The 26575-nt window shown below is 40.9% G+C and overlaps 1 protein-coding gene and 1 long non-coding RNA gene across 11 annotated transcripts in view; both read right to left on the bottom strand.

Annotated features, from left to right (window-relative positions):
* Positions 1-26575, bottom strand: part of stxbp5l (syntaxin binding protein 5-like) — a 773590-nt gene that overhangs the window by 604796 nt on the left and 142219 nt on the right. The gene's annotated exons all lie outside the window — the stretch shown is intronic.
* LOC117524992 lies at positions 11379-26042 on the bottom strand. The gene is made up of 3 exons (XR_004564929.1): positions 25904-26042; positions 25192-25203; positions 11379-11389 (listed from the first exon to the last, which is right to left on the bottom strand). It is a non-coding gene; the product is annotated as an uncharacterized LOC117524992 (long non-coding RNA).

Raw genomic sequence — 26575 nt, 5'->3', positions numbered from 1 at the left:
GACATTGATGTATCACACAAAACGTCTTCCCTCTTTAACTTCAGTGAAAGAGGGAAGAACCATTTTCTCAACTCCATTCTCTTTCAAAAGCACTCTATCAAAAGATTTCCCTTCTAAATGATAATAACCATTAAAGTTTCACATAGTGCCTGTGGAATTCCAAGAAACAAATCAGATGTTTGTTAATGATAATAATAATAATGACAAGTAAAACGTTTTATTGCATTTTTTTATTGAATATTTTGCAAATTTATTAAACATAATACAAAAAAATCACATATGAATAAGCATTGATACCCTTTGCACAATACGTTTGTTGATGCACCTTTGGCAGCAATTACAGCCTTGAATATGGGGCCATTATTGTAGCAAAAGTATTTGCAAATGCTTATTTTGATCTATGTGTGTGTAAACAGATCCACAAATGCGTTTAGCAATCTGTATGTTCATATTTTAATCTGTGCGTGTGTATTCGTGTGTCTGTGAAAATTGGGCCACTCAATTGGATGTATTCTTACACGTGACTTTTGCTACAGTTCTGCCACATTAGATCTCTAAATGCGTGCAGGGATTTGTGTGTGTGTGGAGACTTGTCTGTGTCCCTCCACCAGAGGGCGGAAGCACCAATGACATCACTCATGGCTGTCGTTTTAAGCCTGGCTGGTCCCTTGAAGAGATCAAAATACACATTTGCAAATGCTTTTCCTACAATAATGGCCCCATAAATGTCCAAAAGACAAATGTCGGGCTGGAAAAGATGAGACAGTTTTCCTAGTCAACGATGCAACAGTGTGTCCTTTATGCTGGACACACAGCATAAAAAACACACATGCTTGTTTCTACCCCTGAGACCCTCCACCATTCACAGACGGGGAGTTACACAGTTTAATTTGCCTGCAGTATCTATAAATGAGTGGTTACACTGGTATACAAATATTTAGAAGTTGTTTTGCGTTAGAAATAAAATGTGCTATCTATTACGGACTTTGGCGTGTTGAATTCAAATATGACAATAACAATGGCTAAATGACTACTGTCTCCAAGATATACAAGGTTTTACATTTTATGTCTAAATAATTGTAGTGTCCACAGTAGAGTGTTCATTAAAAAATCATAATGTAACACTTTAAAAATCAGCTAAAGGGTTATATATTAATCCTTAGCAGCACAGTAGTAGCATGATGCACTGAGTGTTTCTTTCTCTTTTTGCTCTGTATGCACCACTCTGCATTTAATCATTAGTGATCGATCTCTGCTCCCCTCCACAGCATGTCTTTTTCCTGGTTCTCTCCCTCAGCCCCAACCAGTCCTAGCAGAAGACTGCCCCTCCCTGAGCCTGGTTCTGCTGGAGGTTTCTTCCTGTTAAAAGGGAGTTTTTCCTTCCCACTGTAGCCAAGTGCTTGCTCACAGGGGGTCGTTTTGACCGTTGGGGTTTTACATAATTACTGTATGGCCTTGCCTTACAATATAAAGCGCCTTGGGGCAACTGTTTGTTGTGATTTGGCGCTATATAAAAAATTGATTGATTGATTGATTGATTTCTTAAAACTACAGCCAATCAATAATTTCAAACTATTTCATTTTCCGTGGCCCAAAATGAGTAAAGTTTAACCATCCTTATTTCAGAAGCATTTTGGCTGTAGACCAGTGGTATTGGAGCCAACATCTCATTCATTTCGTTTAATGAAAATTGCATATATGTACAGAGTCAGTGTTAATCTGTCTGTTTATTTTGCTTTTACAAAATAAACTCAGTCAGTCAATGATATTTAACTGATGCACAGCTATGGGGCCATTATTGTAGCAAAAGTATTTGCAAATTTAATGCAATCTGCATTTAATGAAATGAAAGAAGTTTTGGCTCCCATAACAGTTCATTTATAGATACTGCATGCAAATTAAACTGTGTGGCTTGCTGATGCTATATGACCTTCACCCTACTAGGGAAGGTGCTGCCATCTTATCTGCAAACATAGATGGAGTTCCACAGAGAGGGTAACATTAGGACTCTACAGCAGGCACATGAGTCGAGAACCCGCAGGACCTATTACTACACTTACTACACTGGAAAATAGTAAAATTATGTATTCCCCACTGGCTTTTCCTGCAATGTCAGATATTCCATGTCAGCTACATTCAACCCACGTGGATCTTCATAAATCCAAACCTAATTTCAGGGATCTTATATATATTACTCTGGAACCACCACCAAATCCCAATAGTCCAAATGTCAACAACACTGAGGTCCTTAGTTTGTGTCTCATTAACATAAGGTCACTGTCCTCAAAATCAATGTTGATAAATGATCTAATTATGGAATGCCACTTAGATATGATTGGTTTATTTGAAACCTGGCTTAAACCTACTGCTATCCTCCTGTTAATGAAATCTGCCCACTGGTATACACATTTAGTCACGTCTCTCATGATACGAAAAAGTCGGGGTGTTGCTCTAATTGATGAATCTGTGTTTAGCTTACCGGCTGTAGTCTCACTTTGGAAGGAAAAAATGGTTTAGTCTGTTGTAGTTTGTTGTCTGTGTTACAACATTTGTAAAGAGGTGTCATTTGGTTTAAAACAGTGATTCGCTTTGAAGTTATTAATTCCGGCCGGAGCTGGGCAAATGGAATGGAGGACATTTCTCGTTTCTTGCCTGCCACAAGACAAGAGTCCCAGTTAGTGACTTTAAGCCACACAAAAGTGACTCACGATTGACATTTTTAAATGGCTTTGAGAGGGGTTAAGAAGCAGACTTGCCGCTTCTGAAAAGCAGCGAAGCAGTGAACAAAGCAGTGGGTCGGAACACTGCTTAGTTGGTTCAAGCTTCAACAAGAGCAACTGCAGAAGCAGTTGATTACAGACCCACTGCAGGGTCCGCAATCAATGCAGAGAAATGATAATTTTCCTGAATAACACCTTCAAAGCCAATGGCCGCTCTGAAGGACCGATAAGAGGATTCTCTTATTTTAAAGTTCTTATCTTAAAGTTCTTATTAAGCAAAAAGGCAATTGATGTTGGTGGATCGAAGCTTTTCTTAATGATTCTCAAACCTGTTCTTGCTAGCTGTGCCCCCCCACCCTGAAGAACTCTGGCGCCCCCCGGGGGGGTGTGCCTCACAGTTTGAAAACCACTAATCTGAGGGTTGGTAAAGTTAGACCTTACTCATGTGAAGTGCCTTCAGGCAGCTTTGTTGTGATATGGTGGTGCATAAATTAAATAAATTGAATTTAAATACAGGTCTGGGCTCTGGCTGGGACACTCAAAGACATTCACAGAGCTGTCCTGAAGCCACTCCTTTGATATCTTGGCTGTGTGCTTCGGGTCTTTGTCCTGCTGATAGATGAACAATTACCTCAGTTTGAGGTCAAGAGCGCTCTGGTGCAAGTTTTCATCCAGGATGTCTCTGTACATTGCTGCATTCACCTTTCCCTCATTCCTGTCTAGTCTCCCAGTTCCTGCCACAGAAAAAGATGGGCGGCCAGCTCTCGGAAGAGTCCTGGTTGATCTGAACTTCATTTATGGATGACAAAAGCCAGTGTGCTTATTGGGGACCTTCAAAGCAGCAGAAATGTTTCTGTACTCTTCCCCAGATTTCTGCTTCGAGACAATCCTGTCTTGGAGGTCTACAGACAATTCCTTGTACTTCATGCTTGGATTGTGGTCTGACATGAACTATCAACTGTGGGACCTTATGTAGACAGCTGCATACCTTTCCAAATCATGTTCAATCAACTGAATTGACCCCAAGTGAACTTCAGTGAAGATGTAGAAACATCTCAAGGATGATCAGTGGAAACAGGATGCACGTGAGATCGAGCTTCATGGCAAAGGCTGTGAACACTTATGTATATGTGATTTATTAGCTTTTTTATTTTTAATAAATTTCTGAAAATTTAAAAAATAACTTTTTTTCAAATTGTCATTACAGGGTATCATGTGTAGGATTTTGAATAAAAAAATCATTTCATCCATTTTGGAATAAGGCTATAACAAAATGTGGAAAAAGTGAAGTGCTATGAATACTTTCCAGATGCACTGTAATCACCTAAATCAATTTTCTGGCTTGGCTCGACAGGACAAATATCTTAAAGGCTCTTTACTACCATTCTAAAGGCACCTCAACACTTGCACGAATTTGATCCCCTCATGAGCACACAATCTTGTGAGCCAATGAGGAAACTCATTGTAAACTGTTGTAAATTATGTGTGAACTGCACAAAGAAAATTTTTAAATGTTCAAAACTTCTGGCACACATTAATTTCGTGAACTAGTCATGAACATTGCTCAACCTATTAGAAAATACTGCGTGTCAATGCATGTCATTGCGAACAGGGCACCTGAGCAATTATGACGAGTCATTATATCTATAACAAGAGCAAAAGTTTGTTTAAAAGCTTGTCTTTATATCTTGGCTTTTGACACAAATGAGGCTTAGCTTGATAATGTTTAAAGTTGCATTTTAGTGGTTCTTATCTGCATTTTATTGTATTTTAACTTGTCTTTTGTTTTTAGTGTACAGCACTTTGTGTCAGCGCTGGCTGTGTTAAGGTGCTTTATAAATAAAGCTGGTATGGTAATCCTTCAAAGCCTGAAATCTTGATCCAGAATCCAAATCCAGATCCGAATCACTTACCAAATTCAGTGGCGTTTTCCATGGCTTAATATCTATCTGTGGTGCAAATTTGGTGAGAATCCGTAAAGTAGTTTTGACATAATCCAGAAAAACATAAAAAGTGAAACTTGATCCGGAATCCAGATCTGGATCACCTCTAAAATTTAATGGAGTCTTCCTTGACATAATATGTATCTGTGGTGCAAATTTGGTGAGAATCCATAATGTAGTTTTGACATTATCCTTCAAAGCTTATATAAAGTGAAATATTGATCCAGAATCTGGAGTCGGATCACGTCTAAAATTTCATGGAGTCTTTCATGGCCTAATATGTGTCTGTGGTGAAAATTCGATCAAAGTCCGTGCAGTAGTTCTGACATAATCCTGTTGACATAACCCTTCAAACCCTATATAAAGTGAAACTTGATCCAGAATCCGGATTTGAATCTGAATTACCTCCAAAATTTAACAGACTCTTTCATGGCCTATTATCTATCTGTGGTGAAAATTTTGTCAAAATCCGTGTTGTAGTTTTGACGTAATCCTGCTAACAGACAGACAGACAGGGAGGTGATGATCTAGTGGTTAAGCGTTGGGCTTGAAACCAGGTGAACCTCAGTTCAAACTCTAGCCTGACCGGAAAATCACTAAGGGCTCTTGGGCAAGGTCCTTAATCCCCAAGTTGCTCCCGGTGTGTAGTGAGCGCCTTGCATGGCAGCACCCTGACATTGCTGTGTGAGTGTGTTTGTGTGAATGGGTGAATGTGAGGCAGAATTTTAAAGCACTTTGAGCATCTGATGCAGATGGAAAAGCACTATATAAATGGTATTTACAGACAGACAAACAACAAAATAACCACCAATGGTGCTTATGACGTCCGCCAAGGATGTAATAAACATCAGTGTCGTCAAGCAGGACAATGCAGAACATATTGGCACACTGAATTGCGTGGCAGTGCTGGGATCAAATTCATGTCGCGGTACCTTGAGCATTGTTTTTACTTTAAAATTCCATTATAATGTGACACATAGAGATCTAACAATCTTATCTTGCGATTAACACTTTACGCCATTTTTCATGTGCCATCACTGAGGAAAGATTACAACTGTTCTTAACTGTTCTGTCTACACATTTCTGAACATTTTATTTTATTTTTGTAATTTCACTCCCAATTCCTCTGAGTCTCTGACAAAATGAGGAAACCTATTTTGCAAGAGATTTGCATGAAGCAACACAGAAGCAAAATTGTGCTCAGTATGCAAACATACACCTCCTCACCATCATCTACGATTACAATAAATCTCCAACAGTTTAATTTGCAGCAACGTTAGATCATATTTTTCAAGTCAATAAGACTGCAGTACTGAAATCACAACTAAACACATTTATGTTTTCATGATACTTCTAGTCACACCCTGATTTCATCTGCATAATTTTGATTAAAATTTTAATGTAGAAAACTGTAATTATGTGACAGATACAGGACCACAAAAAAAAAAAAAAAATCAGACAATAATGAGGCAGATTTGTAGCCTTAGCAGATAATTAAGCAAATAAGAATGGAGTCCATATTGCAGAAGGTCTACACTGTTATTAAAACTAAGACAGGATAAATATTTACAGTTATGAGGACCAGTGGTGGGCGTGATTTCAAACAGATTAACTGAGGTTTACCAAACAGCAAAATGAGACTCCACTGGAGGCAGCAGACAAATGTGGTTAAATTATGTCGCGCTCTGATGAAATCTCTGATTTTCAGCTCGGCAAGAACGCCTTTGTTTAAATTAATTTAATTCAGTTTCTCTCTCTCTCTCTCTCTCTCTCTCTCTCTCTCTCTCTCTCTCTCTCTCTCTCTCTCGTGCACCCTCTTGTTATGGTAGGTTATTGAATGGTCTCATATATATATATATATATATATATATATATATATATATATATATATATATATATATATATATATATATATATATATATATATATATATATATATATATATATATATATATATATATATATAGTGAGGAAAATACGTATTTGAACACCCTGCAATTTTGCAAGTTCTCCCACTTAGAAATCATGCAGGGGTCTGAAATTTTCATCTTAGGTGCATGTCCACTGTGAGAGACATAATCTAAAAAAAAAATCTGGAAATCACAATGTATGATTTTTTTTATAATTTATTTGTATGTCATAAAATAAAATCAATGTTAATATTTGGTACAGTAGCCTTTGTTTGCAATTACAGAGGTCAAATGTTTCCTGTAGTTTTTTAACAGGTTTGCACACACTGCAGCAGGGATTTGGCCCATTCCTCCACACAGATCTTCTCTAGATCTGCCAGGTTACTGGGCTGTCGCTAAGAAATATAGAGTTTGAGCTCCCTCCAAAGATTTTCTATTGGGTTTAGGTCTGGAGACTGGCCAGGCCACTCCAGAACCTTGAGTGGCTTCTTACGGAGCCACTCCATGGTTATCCTGGCTGTGTGCTTCAGGTCACTGTCATGTTGGAAGACCCATCCATGACCCACGATCTTCAATGCTCTAACTGAGGGAAGGAGGTTGTTCCCCAAAATCTCACAATATGATTTTAACCCATGACGTCTTAGTGTATTACCCACAGTAACCTTGGAAACAGTGGTGCCAGCTCTCTTCAGGTCATTGACCAGCTCCTCCCGTGCAGTTCTGGGATGATTCCTCACCTTTCTTAGGATCAATGATATGCCACGAGGTGGGATCTTGCATGGAGCCCCAGTCCAAGGGAGACTGACAGTCATGTTTAGCTTCTTCCATTTTCTAATAATTGCTCCAGCAGTTGATCGTTTTTCACCAAGCTGCTTGGCAATTGCCCCGTAGCCCTTTCCAGCCTTGTGGAGGTCTACAATTTTGTCTCTGGTGTCTTTGGACAGCTTTTTGGTCTTAGCCATGTTAGTAGTTGGAGTCTTACTGATTGTGTGGGGTGGACAGGTGTCTTTATGCAGCCCAAGACCTCAAATAGGTGCTTCTAATTTGGAATAATAAGTGGAGTGGAGGTGGACTTTTTAGAGACGGCTAACAGGTCAATGCTTATTTTCCTCACTGTATATATATATATATATATATATATATATATATATATATATATATATACAGTAAAACTCACCAAAACCATCATAAACATTATAATATTTATACATAAATAATGTATAAACCAGATGTGCACTCACCACACAAAAGCAAACATCCCAATGCTTTTGCATGGTTTTCCATGTAATAAACTCTGTATATAATGGATTTTGTATAACTCACATCGGACAAAACTTCTTGTCAAATTGCAATGCATTTTCATTAAAGACTCCTCGCATATAATGAATAAAGCAGGTTGGATGCGCCCAGTAATTGTGGTACGAAATGAAGCTGACGTCACAACATTCATACTGCAAGTGAGACCATTCAGACTGCAGTCAAGGAGCGGTATGAAATGTTTGGCTATGTTGAATCGTGGCTGAATATCCTCACCAAGCCAGCCTTCACACTACAGCGAATGAGGGCGAATGCCCATTCGGCTCACACTCGGCCAAAGTTGACGTGCAATCCAAAGATAGCAGTCACAGTGCACTTACAATAGCCGTTCCCATTCACGCGGCCAGCTCAGATGTACAGCACATGACACCAAAACTGAGATGCGGTCGAGGTGGTGAAAGTTTGAAAACATACCAACTTGTCCCTTCATGCCCACCCATGGTCTAGACATTTCTTGTTCATAGCACTTTGAGGTAACCTCTGCTTTGATTTGGTACTTTACAAATTGATTGAAGTGAAACATATATAATGATATCACTGAGTCCCATAAATGAATCTGCATTTGCATGTGAAACATGTGAGGTATGACTGAGTTCCCCTTTTTGTTCTGACATTTTTATCATTGATTTTATGTACTTTTCTGAATTGGTCATATGTTTACACATACGTATTGGGGCTGCAAATGTTTAGGAGGAGTCTAACACATCAATCAATATAACACCTCTCTGAACAGAACAGAGTAAAATTAAGAGTGCAAACGAGTGAATTAAGCAACATAAATGGGAAAACCAGTATATGGAAAAAGTGGGAAAAACAGCATAAGGAAGAAGCAAAATAACTGCCAGTTTCTTCGTACTTAAATAAACTTTGCGTTAATTATGAATTAGATTTAGAATTCAAAGAAAAAACTCTTATATTTTCATTACTATCATTAATTCAGCACATTAAATTTGCAATTTCAATGCTAATTTCACAGTAGTGGCAAACACATGCATATTATTATCACTCCAGAAAATCCTACACTCAACATAAAAAATGAATCAAATTACACTCAACAAAAATATAAACGCAACACTTTTGGTTTTGCTCCCATTTTGTATGAGATGAACTCAAAGATCTAAAACTTTTTTCCACATACATAATATCACCATTTCCCTCAAATATTGTTCACAAACCAGTCTAAATCTGTGATAGTGAGCACTTCTCCTTTGCTGAGATAATCCATCCCACCTCACAGGTGTGCCATACCAAGATGCTGATTAGACACCATGATTAGTGCACAGGTGTGCCTTAGACTGCCCACAATAAAAGGCCACTCTGAAAGGTGCAGTTTTATCACACAGCACAATGCCACAGTTCTCTAATGCCATATACTAACACAGTGCAGAGTAGCTACCTAAACTCTGTAAGTGAGATAGAGTATCTCATCAATAGTTTTACATCCTCATTGAAGACAACTTTGGATGCTGTAGCTCCTGTAAAAAAGAGAGCTTTAAATCAGAAGTGCCTGACTCCGTGGTATAACTCACAAACTCACAACCCGTAAGTTGGAGAGGAAATGGCGTCTCACTAATTTAGAAGATCTTCACTTAGCCTGGAAAAAGAGTCTGTTGCTCTATAAAAAAGCCCTCCGTAAAGCTAGGACATCTTTCTACTCATCACTAATTGAAGAAAATAAGAACAATCCCAGGTTTCTTTTCAGCACTGTAGCCAGGCTGACAAAGAGTCAGAGCTCTATTGAGCTCAGTATTCCATTAACTTTAACTAGTAATGACTTCATGACTTTCTTTGCTAATAAAATTTTAACTATTAGAGAAAAAAATATTCATAACCATCCCAAAGACATATCGTTCTCTTTGGCTGCTTTCAGTGATGCCGGTATTTGGTTAGACTCTTTCTCTCCGATTGTTCTGTCTGAGTTATTTTCATTAGTTACTTCTTCCAAACCATCAACATGTCTATTAGACCCCATTCTTACCAGGCTGCTCAAGGAAGCCCTACCATTAATTAATGCTTCGATCTTAAATATGATCAATCTATCTTTATTAGTTGGCTATGTACCACGGGCTTTTAAGATGGCAGTAATTAAACCATTACTTAAAAAGCCATCACTTGACCCAGCTATCTTAGCTAATTATAGGCCAATCTCCAACCTTCCTTTTTCTCAAAAATTCTTGAAAGGGTAGCTGTAAAACAGCTAACTGATCATCTGCAGAGGAATGGTCTATTTGAAGAGTTTCAGTCAGGGTTTAGAATTCATCATAGTACAGAAACAGCATTAGTGAAGGTTACAAATGATCTTCTTATGGCCTCAGACAGTGGACTCATCTCTGTGCTTGTTCTGTTAGACCTCAGTGCTGCTTTTGATACTGTTGACCATAAAATTTTATTACAGAGATTAGAGCATGCCATAGGTATTAAAGGCACTGCGCTGCGGTGGTTTGAATCATATTTATCTAATAGATTACAATTTGTTCATGTAAAAGGGGAAACTTCTTCACAGACTAAGGTTAATTATGGAGTTCCACAAGGTTCTGTGCTAGGACCAATTTTATTCACTTTATACATGCTTCCCTTAGGCAGTATTATTAGACAGCATTGCTTAAATTTTCATTGTTACGCAGATGATACCCAGCTTTGTCTATCCATGAAGCCAGAGGACACACACCAATTAGCTAAACTGCAGGATTGTCTTACAGACATAAAGACATGGATGACCTCTAATGTCCTGCTTTTAAACTCAGATAAAACTTCATTCCACATGGATTGAACAAGAACCCCACGTGGGCTTTTTGTTGAGGGGAAAAAAAAGCCATCAAAGACAAATGCTGCCTCATGTCCAACATAAGCCAGAGAAGTCTTGTTTTGGACAGGAATTGTTTTTTTCTGAGTGGAACAAATATAATTTGTGTGGCATCTTATTGCATGTAAATAGTTGTACAAAAAAATGACTGAATTCCTGCATTTTAGTGTCAACAGTTGTATATAACTTTGTTGTTTGCTATATTTGACCTTTTTTTTAATTTACATTTATATTTGCATTCTAAGTTATAAAAACTGTCTGTTAAACATGTTTGTGGATTTCATTTTATTTTATGTTTCTGTGTGAATTTAGGTTTACTGTGTTAATACAATATGTCAGACTGAAAAAAACCCTGTAAAGTCACATAGGTAAGGTTTTGCAGAGCAAAATGACATCAAACAGGGCAACGTAACTAGTTTTTTTAATGTAAATTATGAAGATAAAACCAAAAGTAGTCAAACACGCTCAATTATACCCTGGACTCCAGAGAGTTAAGCACAAATGAGGCGATAATTGGTTAGTCACTACTGGTGCTACGAAATGACGCATGAGCAGTGAAGGCAGGGGGAGCCAATCAGATGGGGGGACTTGTTTTGTTGTGGCCAGAGCTGAGCTCATGATCTCAGGTTGCCAGGATCCCAGCTTGTCAGGATGCTGGTCTGTTGCTGACGAATGAGTCCAAACACAAGGAAACCACTTGTGTCCTCACTTCCACTTCCATTGTGCTCGTTTTCTACATTTTCAAATGTTCGTTACAGTTGCTTTGGATGTCATTTACAAATGGTGAACACAGTCTTTCTTGGTCCAGATAATCCCGCCCCCCCAAATCTGCCCACACCCATAACATCACTGGTTCTTACCTCTTGGTCCTGCAAGACATTGGTGCTACTGCTTTGGAACCTATTTGGAACCTGTTTTGGCATTACAATGTGCTTTGCACAAAGTAGGATACAAAACAATTCCCTGATTAAGAGTAGAATTCATTCGGAAGTATTTTGAAACTATGGGCCTTAAAAAGCTATAACTCATAGTCTTTAAGGTGCACATCAATTTGGGGAATGTCCAGCCTCACAGTGTTATTTGCTATTAGGTCCACAGTCAATTATACAGTGCCACAGTTTTACAGTATGTGAACAATGAAACTAGCCATGTTTTACTGCAAACTTGTTTTAGGTAAATACAGTGTCTGCATGTTGCAGTATGTGTGCAGCATACCAGTGGCATTTTGTGTATGGTCATCAGCACTGCTATTTATAGTAGTCAGCTGACCTTTCATTTCTCAACTGCCTTGCCCTTTCAAGGACCACAGAAAAATTGTACTATCCCATTCCACTTTGCGTATTTTAACAATCCCAATCATTGGTTATCAATTGTTTTCTCATCTGAATGGTTGATGGAATCACATAGCAGGACAGAAATGAGTGGTCTTCCAAACAAACCAAAAAGAGCAGGGTTAATGGAACCCTGGGAAAGGATAAAGATAAATGAAAAGGAGGGACAAAAAGAAATATGAGACCACAAATACATAAGGGATGTCAATTTGTGGATTCAGGCCATTAGTACCTACACACATGTACAGACATCACTGTGGGCTTACGTTGAAACTCCCACAGTCAAACCATGTTGCTGTTTGCAACTCAAAGTGAATATAAAATAAAGAATACAGAGAAAAATGTTTGTGTGATATATATAGAGTTAAATGTACATGTAATAACAACATCCATGATCTGCATGTATAGTTTTACAGAATGTGATGGTTACACACATTGCAAGATCAAGATCAGTGTGTGATTCCTTCTGAAATTAAAGACAACACTAATTTCATTTGCATGTGCAAGTAGGGATGACTTGCGCTATCATCACATAATATCACCTGAAAAATATTGCAGTCCTCCAGAAAGTATGTACAGCGGTAAAATAAGTAATGAACCCATCACCATTTGTACAGTACAAGTGACATGAAATTTTCACTAGATGTCAGCGTCAACCCAAGCAAGTCACATATACAAAGCTATCAAACTATGGATGTACATGAATAAGTTATGTGTAATAATGTGAAATGACACACGGAAAAAGCATTGAACACCTGAACAAAGGTAGGTGCAAAAATGCATGGAAGCCAAGACACCAACTGAAATCTATAAGTAATTAGAAAGCAATCCTGCCCCTTGTCAGTGCAAATTAATATCAGCTGGTTCAGTTCCAACTGATGGCTGATAAAAATGTGTCTCATTACAAAGGTGTCAGATAAGAAACATCTCATGATGGGTAAATGCAAACAGCTTTCTCATGATTGTTTCAACATTATTGTTGCAGAACATGCTGATGGCATTGGTTGCAGATGGATTTCAAAACTTCTCATTGTTCTAGTCAGCACGGTTGGGGCCATAATCTAGAAGTGGAAAGAACATAATTTCACCATAAACCAGCCATGACCAAGTGCTCCTTGTGAGATTTCTAACAGAAGAGTGAAAGAAATTAATTGTTCACGAGCCAAGGACCACTTGTGAAGAGCTTTGGAAAGATGTGGAATTAGCAGGTACAATTGTTTCAAAGAAAATGCACTCAACTGCCATGGCCTGTATGCACACTCGCCACAAAAGACTCCATTACTGAAGAAGAAAATCATGTCAAAGCTCATTTTAAGTTTGCTGCACAACATTTAGACAAGCCTGTAAAATACTGGGAGAATATAGTGATGAAAATAAGTATGAATATATATATATATATAGTGAGGAAAATACGTATTTGAACACCCTGCAATTTTGCAAGTTCTCCCACTTAGAAATCATGGAGGGGTCTGAAATTTTCATCTTAGGCGCATGTCCACTGTGAGAGACATAATCTAAAAAATAAAATCCAAAAATCACAATGTATGATTTTTTTAATAATTTATTTGTATGTTACTGCTGCAAATAAGTATTTGAATGCCTACCAACCAGCAAGAATTCTGGCTCACACAGACCTGTTAATTTTTCTTTAAGAAGCCCTCTTATTCTGCACTCTTTACCTGTATTAATTGCACCTGTTTGAACTTGTTACCTGTATGAAAGACACCTGTTCACACACTCAATCAATGACACTCCAACCTGTCCACCATAGCCCAAAGACCAAAGAGCTGTCTAAGAACACCAGGGACAAAACTGTAGACCTGCACAAGGCTGGGATGGACTACAGGACAACAGGCAAGCAGCTTGGTAGAAGACAACAACTGTTATGATTATTTATTAGAAAGTGGAAGAAACACAAGATGACTGTCAATCTCACTCGGTCTGGGATTCCATGCAAGGTCTCACTTTGTGGGGTAAGGATGATTCTGAGAGAGCTCAGAACTATACAGGAGGACCTGGTCAATGACCTGAACAGAGCTGTGACCACAGTCACAAAGATTACATTAGTAACACATGATGCTGTCATGGTTTAAAATCCTGCAGGGCAGCAAGGTTCCCCTGCTCAAGCCAGCACATGTCCAGGCCCGTTTGAAGTTCACCAGTGACCATCTGGATGATCCAGAGGAGGCATGGGAGAAGGTCATGTGGTCAGATGAGACCAGAATAGAGCTTTTTTGAATCAACTAAGAACAACCCCAAGAAAACAATCCCAATCGTGAAGCATGGGGGGTGGAAATATCATACTCTGGGGGTGCTCTTCTGCAAAGGGGACAGGACGACTGCACCGTATTGAAGGGAGGATGGATGGGGTCATGTATTGTGAGATTTTTGTTGGGAAAGTGTCATGACATGGACCCACAACAGGGGGCGTAAATGAACGGACAATGAAAGAGTCAAATATGAACACTTTTACTGTTGTGAATGAGCACAACCAAGTACAGCAGATTACAGAATGTCAGATAATAGTCAATCAACAAAGGGGACGTGTGGGCAGGCTTGAGGATAGAAGACGTCTGTCCTGAGAAGAACCGGAACCACACGATTTCCTCCGCCATGAACCAGGAGAATACTGGAGCCGCCAAGTCCCGAATCCCCAGGTGGCCACTGTCTCCGAGCGTCAGATCTGGTACTGCTGGCGAGGAGCAGAAACAATCAGAGGTGGGTGTGTGTACACCCAGTAACAATGCTGGTGGAGATCCCACCTCCACCTCCTATCCAGAAAATAGGTACGTGCAGCAGTTGAGAGTACTTATCACAGAATAGCGTGGGGAGCGAAGACGTCAGCTCTCCACGTCTCTCACACTCAGCCTCCGGCTGTGAGCACTCACGGAACTGACTGCAAACACTGTGTAACAAACACTTGTCAAAAAAGGCAAAAGCAACGGCTGAGAGTTTTACCTTTACTGGTAGATGACATCTCGGCAACGAGGTGGAGATGACATCCGGTATTTATGGTGTGGACTGATGAAGTGTAGATGGGTGACAGCTGTCCTGAGATAATGAGTGACAGCTGTCACCCCGGTTGTGTCCTTGGCGGCAGCGCCCTCTGGTGCCTGAAGCCCGCACTTCAGGCAGGGCACCCTCTGGTGGTGGGCCAGCAGTACCTCCTCTTCTGGCGGCCCACACAACAATTTTGGCAAACAATCTCCTTCCCTCAGTAAGAGCACTGAAGATGGGTCATGGCTGGGTCTTCCAGCATGACAATGACCCCAAACACACAGCCAGAACAACTACGGAGGGGCTCCATAAGAAGCATTTCAAGGTCCTGGAGTTGCCTGGCCAGTCTCCAGACCTGAACTCAATAGAAAATCTTTGGAGGGAGCTGAAACTCCAAACCTGAAAGACTTGGAGAAGATCTGTATGGAGGAGCGGACCAAAATCCCTGCTGCAGTGTGTGAAAACCTGGTGAAAAACTACAGGAAACGTTTGACCTCTGTAATTGCAAACAAAGGCTACTGGACCAAATATTAACATTGATTTTCACAGGTGTTCAAATACTTATTTGCAGCAGTAACATATAAATAAATGATTAAAGAATCATACATTGTGATTTCCGGATGTGCACCTAAGATGAAAATTTCAGACCCCTCCATGATTTCTAAGTGGGAGAACTTGCAAAATCGCAGGGTGTTCAAATACTTATTTTCCTCACTGTATATTCTGGTTAGATGAGACCCAAATAAAACTCTTTTGATGCCATAATAAAAGACCATAAATGGCACTACACATCACCCCAAAAACACCATACCAACAGTTAAGTTTGGAGGTGGGAACATCATGGTGTGGGGCTGTTTTTCAGCATACAGCACTGGCAAACTTCATATAATTGAAGGAAAGATGAACAGCAAAATGTACTGAGATATTATTGATAAAAATCTACCAGGATAATAAAAATTAAATGATGGTGGACATTTCAGCAAGACAATGATCCCAAACACACAGCCAAGGAAACTCTCAGGAGATTTCAGAGAATGAAAATAATGCTTCTTGGATGGACCAGCGATCCACCTGATTTGAACCCAATAGAAATGAATAGAACTAAAGATAAGAGCTCATAGAAGAGGTCCACGGAACCTTCAAGATTTGAAGACTGTTTGTGTGGAATAATGGGCCAAAATCACACCTACGAAATGCATGCAACCAGTTTCTCATGAGGCATCTTGAAGCTGACATTCAGCTGGGTAGACACTGTACGATATTTTCAATCACTGTACTCGACCCCAGCTCAAACTGTATGACAAAACCGCAGGGTTTAAAAGTTCAGAGTGCATGATTTATGTTTTCACACTCTACGGCTCAATGCTCTGATGCGATCTGACTACTCACATTGTACATTCAAAAACCACATGTCGGACTCGAGTTTCCAGAAGCAAAACGTAAACAGTAGCTTTTTTTCCTTTTTCTTTTTTTTTTTTTTTGGTCAAACTTTATTTACATTTCTTATTTGTACAAAAACTCGATGGGAGACATCAAAGTTAAAAAAAAACAATACAAGACTTTACATGAGTTGAAGAATAAGGGGGAAAAAGAAGATGATCAAAAAGAGATGATCACTGTTTATGCTCTCTCCGGTGTTTGCACATGCACAGTGCGAGAGGTTGGTGTAAATCGGCTCGTAGACACTTGTAGCGCTGCTTCAACAACGCGATACCCTCACAACAACTGACCAGAATGTTTCTGTGAAGGTTCTCAGTTGTCCAGGTGGATAAAGCAAAGAAGTCCCAAAGAACAAAGAGACCAGACAGACAGGAGATGGAGACAAGAAGTAGAGGCATGTCTCGCCCTTATTTAGCAGGAGTAGGGGAAAAACTACAGAGGATCTTCAGACAGTACAAAATCCCAGTTTACTTTAAACCTGTTAACACCTTGAGACAGAAATTACTTCACCCTAAGGACAGGATCCCTAACAACAGGGCTTAATTTGAGGGGGAGCAAGCCGGAGCGCACTCCAGAATGTCGGAAGCATGCTCCGGAACCTCTGACGTTGGCTCCGGAACCTCTGACGTTGGCTCCGCCAGCTATTTATCCCTTTATCTACGGCGATGGCGCCCACGCCATATTTTCCATATGCATATTTTTTTTACCGTAACTCCGCCATAGTTTGTCCAATCCGAATGATTCAAAGTCCATTGTAAAGCTAACACCAAGGGGTTTCCAATGATATATGGTGTATTATGGTAAACGTAGCCTGTGATGTCATAACGCAGAGGAAAACACGGAAGTTTCACACTAGTGTGCCGCTGATTCTCATTACCGTAAGTTCTCATGTAAGCCCTCAATCTGAAAAATTTCAACACTGACAGCAAGCCAAGAACCCATGGTTTCCAACAGTATGCTATATGTTGCATATATTATGGTAAAGTGCGTTCGGTTCGGTGACTTTTGAAACGAGGGAAAAGTATGAAAAAGAGCGCAAAAGTGACAGAAAAGTACAGAGACAGACAGCAAACATAAATGTAGTAATTTTTGAGGAAAAGGCAGGGTGTTAGTGTCATTTGTGAAGGTGTGTGTGCGTGTTTGTGTGGGTGTGCAGTCACACCCGTAGCTATGGGCGGGCCCTAAGGGGGCAGTGCCCGCCCACTGATATGCTTGGGCCCACCCCGGCCCGCCCACCCAAGCCAGATCACAGTCACAGATCTCAAATAAATAAATAGATAAATAAAATCCTAATTTCATTTTATTGTACTTGCTTTGGGTTAAAACGGCCAGTGTTGCATAATCACTAAGACATTAAATATATTAAAACCGTGTGAGTTTGTTGGAAAGTTTGTCTACGTATGTAATCACGTCAGTGTTGCCCAGCAACAATCAGTTAGCGCGTTTATGGGGGGAAACGAAGTGTGAGGTTTTGCCAGCAGACAGCAGCTAGTTTTTGTGCTTTCCTAAATATGGATATACGTAACTGGTTTAAAACACCAACATCAGTAACTTCGGATAAACCAACACATGATGTCGTTGGTAAAGAAAACCCTGGACCCATTTCTACCTCCGTGGATCCTGCACTGACACAGGGTGGACGAAAGAGAGGACAGCGCTGGCACTCTACTCAAAGTAGGTCCAAATTTTTATTGTGTGTGTGTGTGTGTGTCAGAGGCGATTGCTCTAAGACTGCAAGGGAAGCTCAGCTTCTCCTAAAATGTCAAAAAATAAGTGATCAAATATATACTGTTGTGTGTACATGTCACTGACTAAATATGCGCTACAACGCGCTCATCTTTTGTTCAGAATCAGCTTCTTATCACTGGTAACGACGCGGCTTTCCTCTCACTCAAACCCACAGCTTCATAGTGCTTTAGCAAAGCAAAGAGTGCAGCGAAACAAGACGAGTCATTGGATAAATGCTGGACTTTGTCTCGCACATCGGACACTCAGCGTGTCTGGGGGTCTATGGGGCAGTGGGCTGGCCTCGGCTGGCCCGGACACTCAGCTTCTGCATGATGATTGGATGATCTGTCTGAGGCTGAATCTCTTTTTGATTGACAGCGAAATGAGCGAATCAGCGATCTTTTGGTGTAAACATCCGTGGGAGCATTTTTTAATTTTCATTCTGTTCTGAGTTGAACTGGAGACTTTCCTAATCCTCTTAGCGGCATTTTCTTTGTTAAAAACGACTAGCAACAAATCAAGCTTCTATTTCTGGTGTTTTTTGTGTAGCTGCTTGTGTTTGGAGACTGACTTCTATCACTCTTTCTGACTTCTATCGCAGTTTCTGTCCCTACCGAGCAGCGGGTGCTGCTGAGCCCCTCCACCGTCACAAAGCACTCACAGGTGGACACACTTCACACGAGCCTCGCGCCAGTCCCAGCTAGCAAGCTAGCTAGGTAGCAAGCTGCACATAATGGCAGACAATCTGAATGTTGTGGACCGGATTTTGGCGAAGCCATTTGATAGTCTTCCTTACGAAGAAAAACTTAGAGTTAAACAGCAGGGCCGATCAACTCCTCAGATTAATTTGGTGCAAAAGGTGGGGAGAGCTGGCTGACTGGAAGTACTGTAACAAATAAAACGTACTGTTTCTTGAAAAGGAACGGAGGGTAGAATTTACGTATAAATAAACCAACACATTTTATGACGTAGGCCGAAATTGAGCTTCCCCTCCTTGAAGGACCAGTATCCACCACAGGTGTGTGTGTGTTGCAATTGGTACTATTGCGACTGTGACCCCTCTGTTGGTTGCTTTGAAATGCACCCGCCGTGGTGTTTTTTTTTTTTTAGTTTGAGATGCTGCTTGTCATCTAATATGTCATGTGCACACTCAGTGGTGGTGGTGGCGGTGTGTGTGTGTGTGTGTGTTGGCAATTGGTAGCTACCCCTCTGTTGGTTGCTTTGAAATGCACCCGCCGTGGTGTTTTTTTGTTTGTTTAGTTCGAGATGCTGCGTGTGATCTAATACATTATTTGTACTTGTGTGTGTGTGTGTGTGTGTGTGTGTGTGTGTGTGTGTGTGTGTGTGTGTGTGTGTGTGTGTGTGTGTGTGTGTGTGTGTGCGTGCGTGCGAACATGTGCACGCGTGTTTGTTTGTTTGTGTGTGGGGGAGAGAGAGAGAGAGAGAGAGAGAGAGAGAGAGAGAGAGAGAGAGAGAGAGAGAGCGCTGGTCCGGTCATGGTTAATGTGATGATTATTGTGAGGGATTAGGGCTGCGTGAATAGTGAAAATAAGCAAAAATAAGCTATTAATAGTGGTGCCCACCTGGTGGATTTCATAAGCCCCCCTTAAGACTGAGATCTGGCGACGGGACTGTGTGCAGTTTATTTTAAGTGTGGCGCACAACATTGTTCGCAAGCCCCCCCAACCTTCTTTTTTTTTTTTGCACCGTAGCCACCCAACCTACTGCGCTCCGGGACCTCCCACTTTACAAATTAAGCACTGTCTAACACAGCAATGTAGTGCATTCTATCAGATGTCAAGAAAACTGTTACGAACACTACATAGGTGAGACTAAGCAGCCGTTACAAAAAAGGCTATACCAGCACTGCAGAGAGGGCACCGGTGGACCTCAGTCTGCAGTTCATCTCCACCTTAAAGACATTAACCACCCATTTGAGGACAAGGAAGTTAAAATCTTAGCCAGAGAAAGGAAATGATTTGAGAGAGGAGAGAAGGAGGCATTCTATGTGAAACAGCTGAAACCCAGCCTTAACCGGGGAGGGGGTTTGAGACATGCTTTGTCCCCTGTTTACAATGTGGTACTCAGGTCAAAGCAGTTTCAGTCTTTTGTTCATGGTGAGTCATTCATGTCAACAGGAGAGCCGTCATGGGAGCCATCAGGAGAGTCGTCTGTCCCATCAGCTATTGTTTAGTCACTAGCCTATAGCAGTGTGCCTCTCGGTAGGAGAGGTCTGGTAAGGTTTAAAACTCCAGCTATTGTGGTTTCTGTTATTCTTCTCTACAAGAGTCAAGACAGAAGTCAGACTACCAGAGCAAGAATTTTAGCTGAGGAAGCTTCTGTGATTTGAAGCGAAACATCCTCGCGTCAATCAACCCAGTCCAGTCGAAGATTCAAGCTTGTCTACTATGGCTGACCAGAATATCAAACAGGTTTGATTTTCATCCGACCATACGATTGCTGATCGGGAGGTGGTCATGAGAGGTAAAACGCAGCTCGTTAATCCATGTATACTACACGATGCATGATGCACGATTAAGCTGAAACTCTGCGCGATCCAAAAAATTATTGCACAAGTGAAAAATCAGCTGAAAAGGGGCCAAAACTTGTACAGTGTAAGCCCAGCTTAAATAACAAAGGCTTTTGCATGGAGTATTAAATAAATTTCAGTAAGCGTGTCCAATACCTTTTTTCCTGTGTCATTCCATTTTATCAATCAATCAATCAATTTTTTATATAGCGCCAAATCACAACAAACAGTTGCCCCAAGGCGCTTTATATTGTAAGGCAAGGCCATACAATAATTATGTAAAACCCCAACGGTCAAAACGACCCCCTGTGAGCAAGCACTTGGCTACAGTGGGAAGGAAAAACTCCCTTTTAACAGGAAGAAACCTCCAGCAGAACCAGGCTCAGGGAGGGGCAGTCTTCTGCTGGGACTGGTTGGGGCTGAGGGAGAGAACCAGGAAAAAGACATGCTGTGGAGGGGAGCAGAGATCGATCACTAATGATTAAATGCAGAGTGGTGCATACAGAGCAAAAAGAGAAAGAAACACTCAGTGCATCATGGGAACCCCCCAGCAGTCTACGTCTATAGCAGCATAACTAAGGGATGGTTCAGGGTCACCTGATCCAGCCCTAACTATAAGCTTTAGCAAAAAGGAAAGTTTTAAGCCTAATCTTAAAAGTAGAGAGGGTGTCTATCTCCCTGATCTGAATTGGGAGCTGGTTCCACAGGAGAGGAGCCTGAAAGCTGAAGGATCTGCCTCCCATTCTACTCTTACAAAACCTAGGAACTACAAGTAAGCCTGCAGTCTGAGAGCGAAGCGCTCTATTGGGGTGATAAGGTACTACGAGGTCCCTAAGATAAGATGGGACCTGATTATTCAAAACCTTATAAGTAAGAAGAAGAATTTTAAATTCTATTCTAGAATTAACAGGAAGCCAATGAAGAGAGGCCAATATGGGTGAGATATGCTCTCTCCTTCTAGTCCCCGTCAGTACTCTAGCTGCAGCATTTGAATTAACTGAAGGCTTTTTAGGGAACTTTTAGGACAACCTGATAATAATGAATTACAATAGTCCAGCCTAGAGGAAATAAATGCATGAATTAGTTTTTCAGCATCACTCTGAGACAAGACCTTTCTGATTTTAGAGATATTGCGTAAATGCAAAAAAGCAGTCCTACATATTTGTTTAATATACGCTTTGAATGACATATCCTGATCAAAAATGACTCCAAGATTTCTCACAGTATTACTAGAGGTCAGGGTAATGCCATCCAGAGTAAGGATCTGGTTAGACACCATGTTTCTAAGATTTGTGTGGCCAAGTACAATAACTTCAGTTTTATCTGAGTTTAAAAGCAGGAAATTAGAGGTCATCCATGTCTTTATGTCTGTAAGACAATCCTGCAGTTTAGCTAATTGGTGTGTGTCCTCTGGCTTCATGGATAGATAAAGCTGGGTATCATCTGCGTAACAATGAAAATTTAAGCAATACCGTCTAATAATACTGCCTAAGGGAAGCATGTATAAAGTGAATAAAATTGGTCCTAGCACAGAACCTTGTGGAACCCCATAATTAACTTTAGTCTGTGAAGAAGATTCCCCATTTACATGAACAAATTGTAATCTATTAGACAAATATGATTCAAACCACCGCAGCGCAGTGCCTTTAATACCTATGGCATGCTCTAATCTCTGTAATAAAATTTTATGGTCAACAGTATCAAAAGCAGCACTGAGGTCTAACAGAACAAGCACAGAGATGAGTCCACTGTCCGAGGCCATAAGAAGATCATTTGTAACCTTCACTAATGCTGTTTCTGTACTATGATGAATTCTAAAACCTGACTGAAACTCTTCAAATAGACCATTCCTCTGCAGATGATCAGTTAGCTGTTTTACAACTACCCTTTCAAGAATTTTTGAGAGAAAAGGAAGGTTGGAGATTGGCCTATAATTAGCTAAGATAGCTGGGTCAAGTGATGGCTTTTTAAGTAATGGTTTAATTACTGCCACCTTAAAAGCCTGTGGTACATAGCCAACTAACAAAGATAGATTGTTCATATTTAAGATCGAAGCATTAAATAATGGTAGGGCTTCCTTGAGCAGCCTGGTAGGAATGGGGTCTAATAAACATGTTGATGGTTTGGATGAAGTAACTAATGAAAATAACTCAGACAGAACAATCGGAGAGAAAGAGTCTAACCAAATACCGGCATCACTGAAAGCAGCCAAAGATAACGATACGTCCTTGGGATGGTTATGAGTAATTTTTTCTCTAATAGTTAAAATTTTGTTATCAAAGAAAGTCATGAAGTCATTACTAGTTAAAGTTAATGGAATACTCAGCTCAATAGAGCTCTGACTCTTTGTCAGCCTGGCTACAGTGCTGAAAAGAAACCTGGGGTTGTTCTTATTTTCTTCAATTAGTGACGAGTAGAAAGATGTCCTAGCTTTACGGAGGGCTTTTTTATAGATTTAGTGATCGATCTCTGCTCCCCTCCACAGCATGTCTTTTTCCTGGTTCTCTCCCTCAGCCCCAACCAGTCCCAGCAGAAGACTGCCCCTCCCTGAGCCTGGTTCTGCTGGAGGTTTCTTCCTGTTAAAAGGGAGTTTTTCCTTCCCACTGTAGCCAAGTGCTTGCTCACAGGGGGTCGTTTTGACCGTTGGGGTTTTACATAATTATTGTATGGCCTTGCCTTACAATATAAAGCGCCTTGGGGCAACTGTTGTGATTTGGCGCTATATAAAAAAAAAATGATTGATTGATTGATTGATAGAGCAACAGACTCTTTTTCCAGGCTAAGTGAAGATCTTCTAAATTAGTGAGACGCCATTTCCTCTCCAACTTACGGGTTATCTGCTTTAAGCTACGAGTTTGTGAGTTATACCACGGAGTCAGGCACTTCTGATTTAAAGCTCTCTTTTTCAGAGGAGCTACAGCATCCAAAGTTGTCTTCAATGAGGATGTAAAACTATTGACGAGATACTCTATCTCACTTACAGAGTTTAGGTAGCTACTCTGCACTGTGTTGGTATATGGCATTAGAGAACATAAAGAAGGAATCATATCCTTAAACCTAGTTACAGCGCTTTCTGAAAGACTTCTAGTGTAATGAAACTTATTCCCCACTGCTGGGTAGTCCATCAGAGTAAATGTAAATGTTATTAAGAAATGATCAGACAGAAGGGAGTTTTCAGGGAATACTGTTAAGTCTTCAATTTCCATACCATAAGTCAGAACAAGATCTAAGATATGATTAAAGTGGTGGGTGGACTCATTTACATTTTGAGCAAAGCCAATAGAGTCTAATAACAGATTAAATGCAGTGTTGAGGCTGTCATTCTCAGCATCAGTGTGGATGTTAAAATCGCCCACTATAATTATCTTATCTGAGCTAAGCACTAAGTCAGACAAAAGGTCTGAAAATTCACAGAGAAACTCACAGTAACGACCAGGTGGACGATAGATAATAACAAATAAAACTGGTTTTTGGGACTTCCAATTTGGATGGACAAGACTAAGAGTCAAGCTTTCAAATAAATTAAAGCTCTGTCTGGGTTTTTGATTAATTAATAAGCTGGAATGGAAGATTGCTGCTAATCCTCCGCCCCGGCCCGTGCTACGAGCATTCTGACAGTTAGTGTGACTCGGGGGTGTTCACTCATTTAAACTAACATATTCATCCTGCTGTAACCAGGTTTCTGTAAGGCAGAATAAATCAATATGTTGATCAATTATTATATCATTTACCAACAGGGACTTAGAAGAGAGAGACCTAATGTTTAATAGACCACATTTAACTGTTTTAGTCTGTGGTGCAGTTGAAGGTGCTATATTATTTTTTCTTTTTGAATTTTTATGCTTAAATAGATTTTTGCTGGTTATTGGTGGTCTGGGAGCAGACACCGTCTCTACAGGGATGGGGTAATGAGGGGATGGCAGGGGGAGAGAAGCTGCAGAGAGGTGTGTAAGACTACAACTCTGCTTCCTGGTCCCAACCCTGGATAGTCACGGTTTGGAGGATTTAAGAAAATTGGCCAGATTTCTAGAAATGAGAGCTGCTCCATCCAAAGTGGGATGGATGCCGTCTCTCCTAACAAGACCAGGTTTTCCCCAGAAGCTTTGCCAATTATCTATGAAGCCCACCTCATTTTTTGGACACCACTCAGACAGCCAGCAATTCAGGGAGAACATGCGGCTAAACATGTCACTCCCGGTCCGATTGGGGAGGGGCCCAGAGAAAACTACAGAGTCCGACATTGTTTTTGCAAAGTTACACACCGATTCAATGTTAATTTTAGTGACCTCTGATTGGCGTAACCGGGTGTCATTACTGCCGATGTGAATTACAATCTTACCAAATTTACGCTTAGCCTTAGCCAGCAGTTTCAAATTTCCCTCAATGTCGCCTGCTCTGGCCCCCGGAAGACAACTGACTATGGTTGCTGGTGTCGCTAACTTCACATTTCTCAAAACAGAGTCGCCAATAACCAGAGTTTGATCCTCGGCGGGTGTGTTGTCGAGTGGGGAAAAACGGTTAGAAATGTGAACGGGTTGGCGGTGTACACGGGGCTTCTGTTTAGAACTACGCTTCCTCCTCACAGTCACCCAGTCGGCCTGCTTTCCCGGCTGCTGAACTAACGGCGGCTAAGCTACCTTGGTCTGCACCGACTACAGGGGCCTGGCTAGCTGTAGAATTTTCCACGGTGCGGAGCCGAGTCTCCAATTCGCCCAGCCTGGCCTCCAAAGCTACGAATAAGCTACACTTATTACAAGTACCGTTACTGCTAAAGGAGGCCGAGGAATAACTAAACATTTCACACCCAGAGCAGAAAAGTGCGGGAGAGACAGGAGAAGCCGCCATGCTAAATCGGCTAAGAGCTAGTAGCTGCGCTAAGCTAGCGGATTCCTAAAAACACGCAAAGTGAATAATGTGTAAATAATTTAGAGGTGATTCAGCAGAAGGAGTGCTTTAGTTAAGGCACGTAAAGATTACACTGGGAAACAAATCATAATCTAGATAACTAGATCAATCTAACTGCGCAGATTAAACAGCTAACTGATACAGGAAAACACCGCTGTGCTCCGGAACAGGAAGCACAGCGGAACAAATACATAGCGATCAAGGATCATTTCAGCCCTCAGTTCCACAGAAATGAGGCTGAGCGCGCTCCGGCAGAGCCCCTATGCTGCGAACAAATACGCAGTGATCAAGGATCACTTCCTCAAAACCTTTGAACTGTCAGACTGAAAGGACCAGCAGGCTATTCTCTCTGCACGGGCTGGCGGACAGCAAGCCCTTCAGAGTTCATGGACAGAATGCTGCAGCTCCGGCCAAAGATTTTGTGCAGCAAGTGTCTCCTCAGGTGAGTGCAGCGCTGGAACAACACCATAATCACGGACTGCCGTGTACTGGCGGAGAAGGTCAACAAATTCTTACTGGCTGGCCAGCACCACGGCATGACTACAGCAACAGTCGCCACATCACATGCAGCAGAAGAAGCCCCACACCGCACACACCAGCTCCGCTGCGGAGGAGCTGCATCTTTCCTCCACAACAGCGCTCACAAACTGGCTTTTGTACTATGTGAAAACATTCAGCTGGTTGAACAAAGTCAAACTAAACGCTAACATTACAAAAACTAAGCAAACGATAAGAAACCATCAAGAACAACAGCAAAACGAAATACAGAGGAATTGAGGTTTTCAGCAGCATTTGTTCAAATTTCTCGACAGTTTAAAAATCTTGACGAAGCGCCAGCTGCAGGAACGAAGCTGCATGAAGGTTAAAAGATGACAATGAAAGTCAATGAAAGTCCAGATTTCTTGTTTCATTTGGGCTTCGTTGCCCTTTGTTAAGTTCCGTGTGACTGGA

This window comes from Thalassophryne amazonica, chromosome 14 (genome assembly GCF_902500255.1).
Source record: "Thalassophryne amazonica chromosome 14, fThaAma1.1, whole genome shotgun sequence".
Lineage (NCBI taxonomy): Eukaryota > Metazoa > Chordata > Actinopteri > Batrachoidiformes > Batrachoididae > Thalassophryne > Thalassophryne amazonica.
The sequence above is the reverse complement of the archived record's forward strand: the minus strand, read 5'-3'. Positions and strand labels throughout refer to the sequence as shown.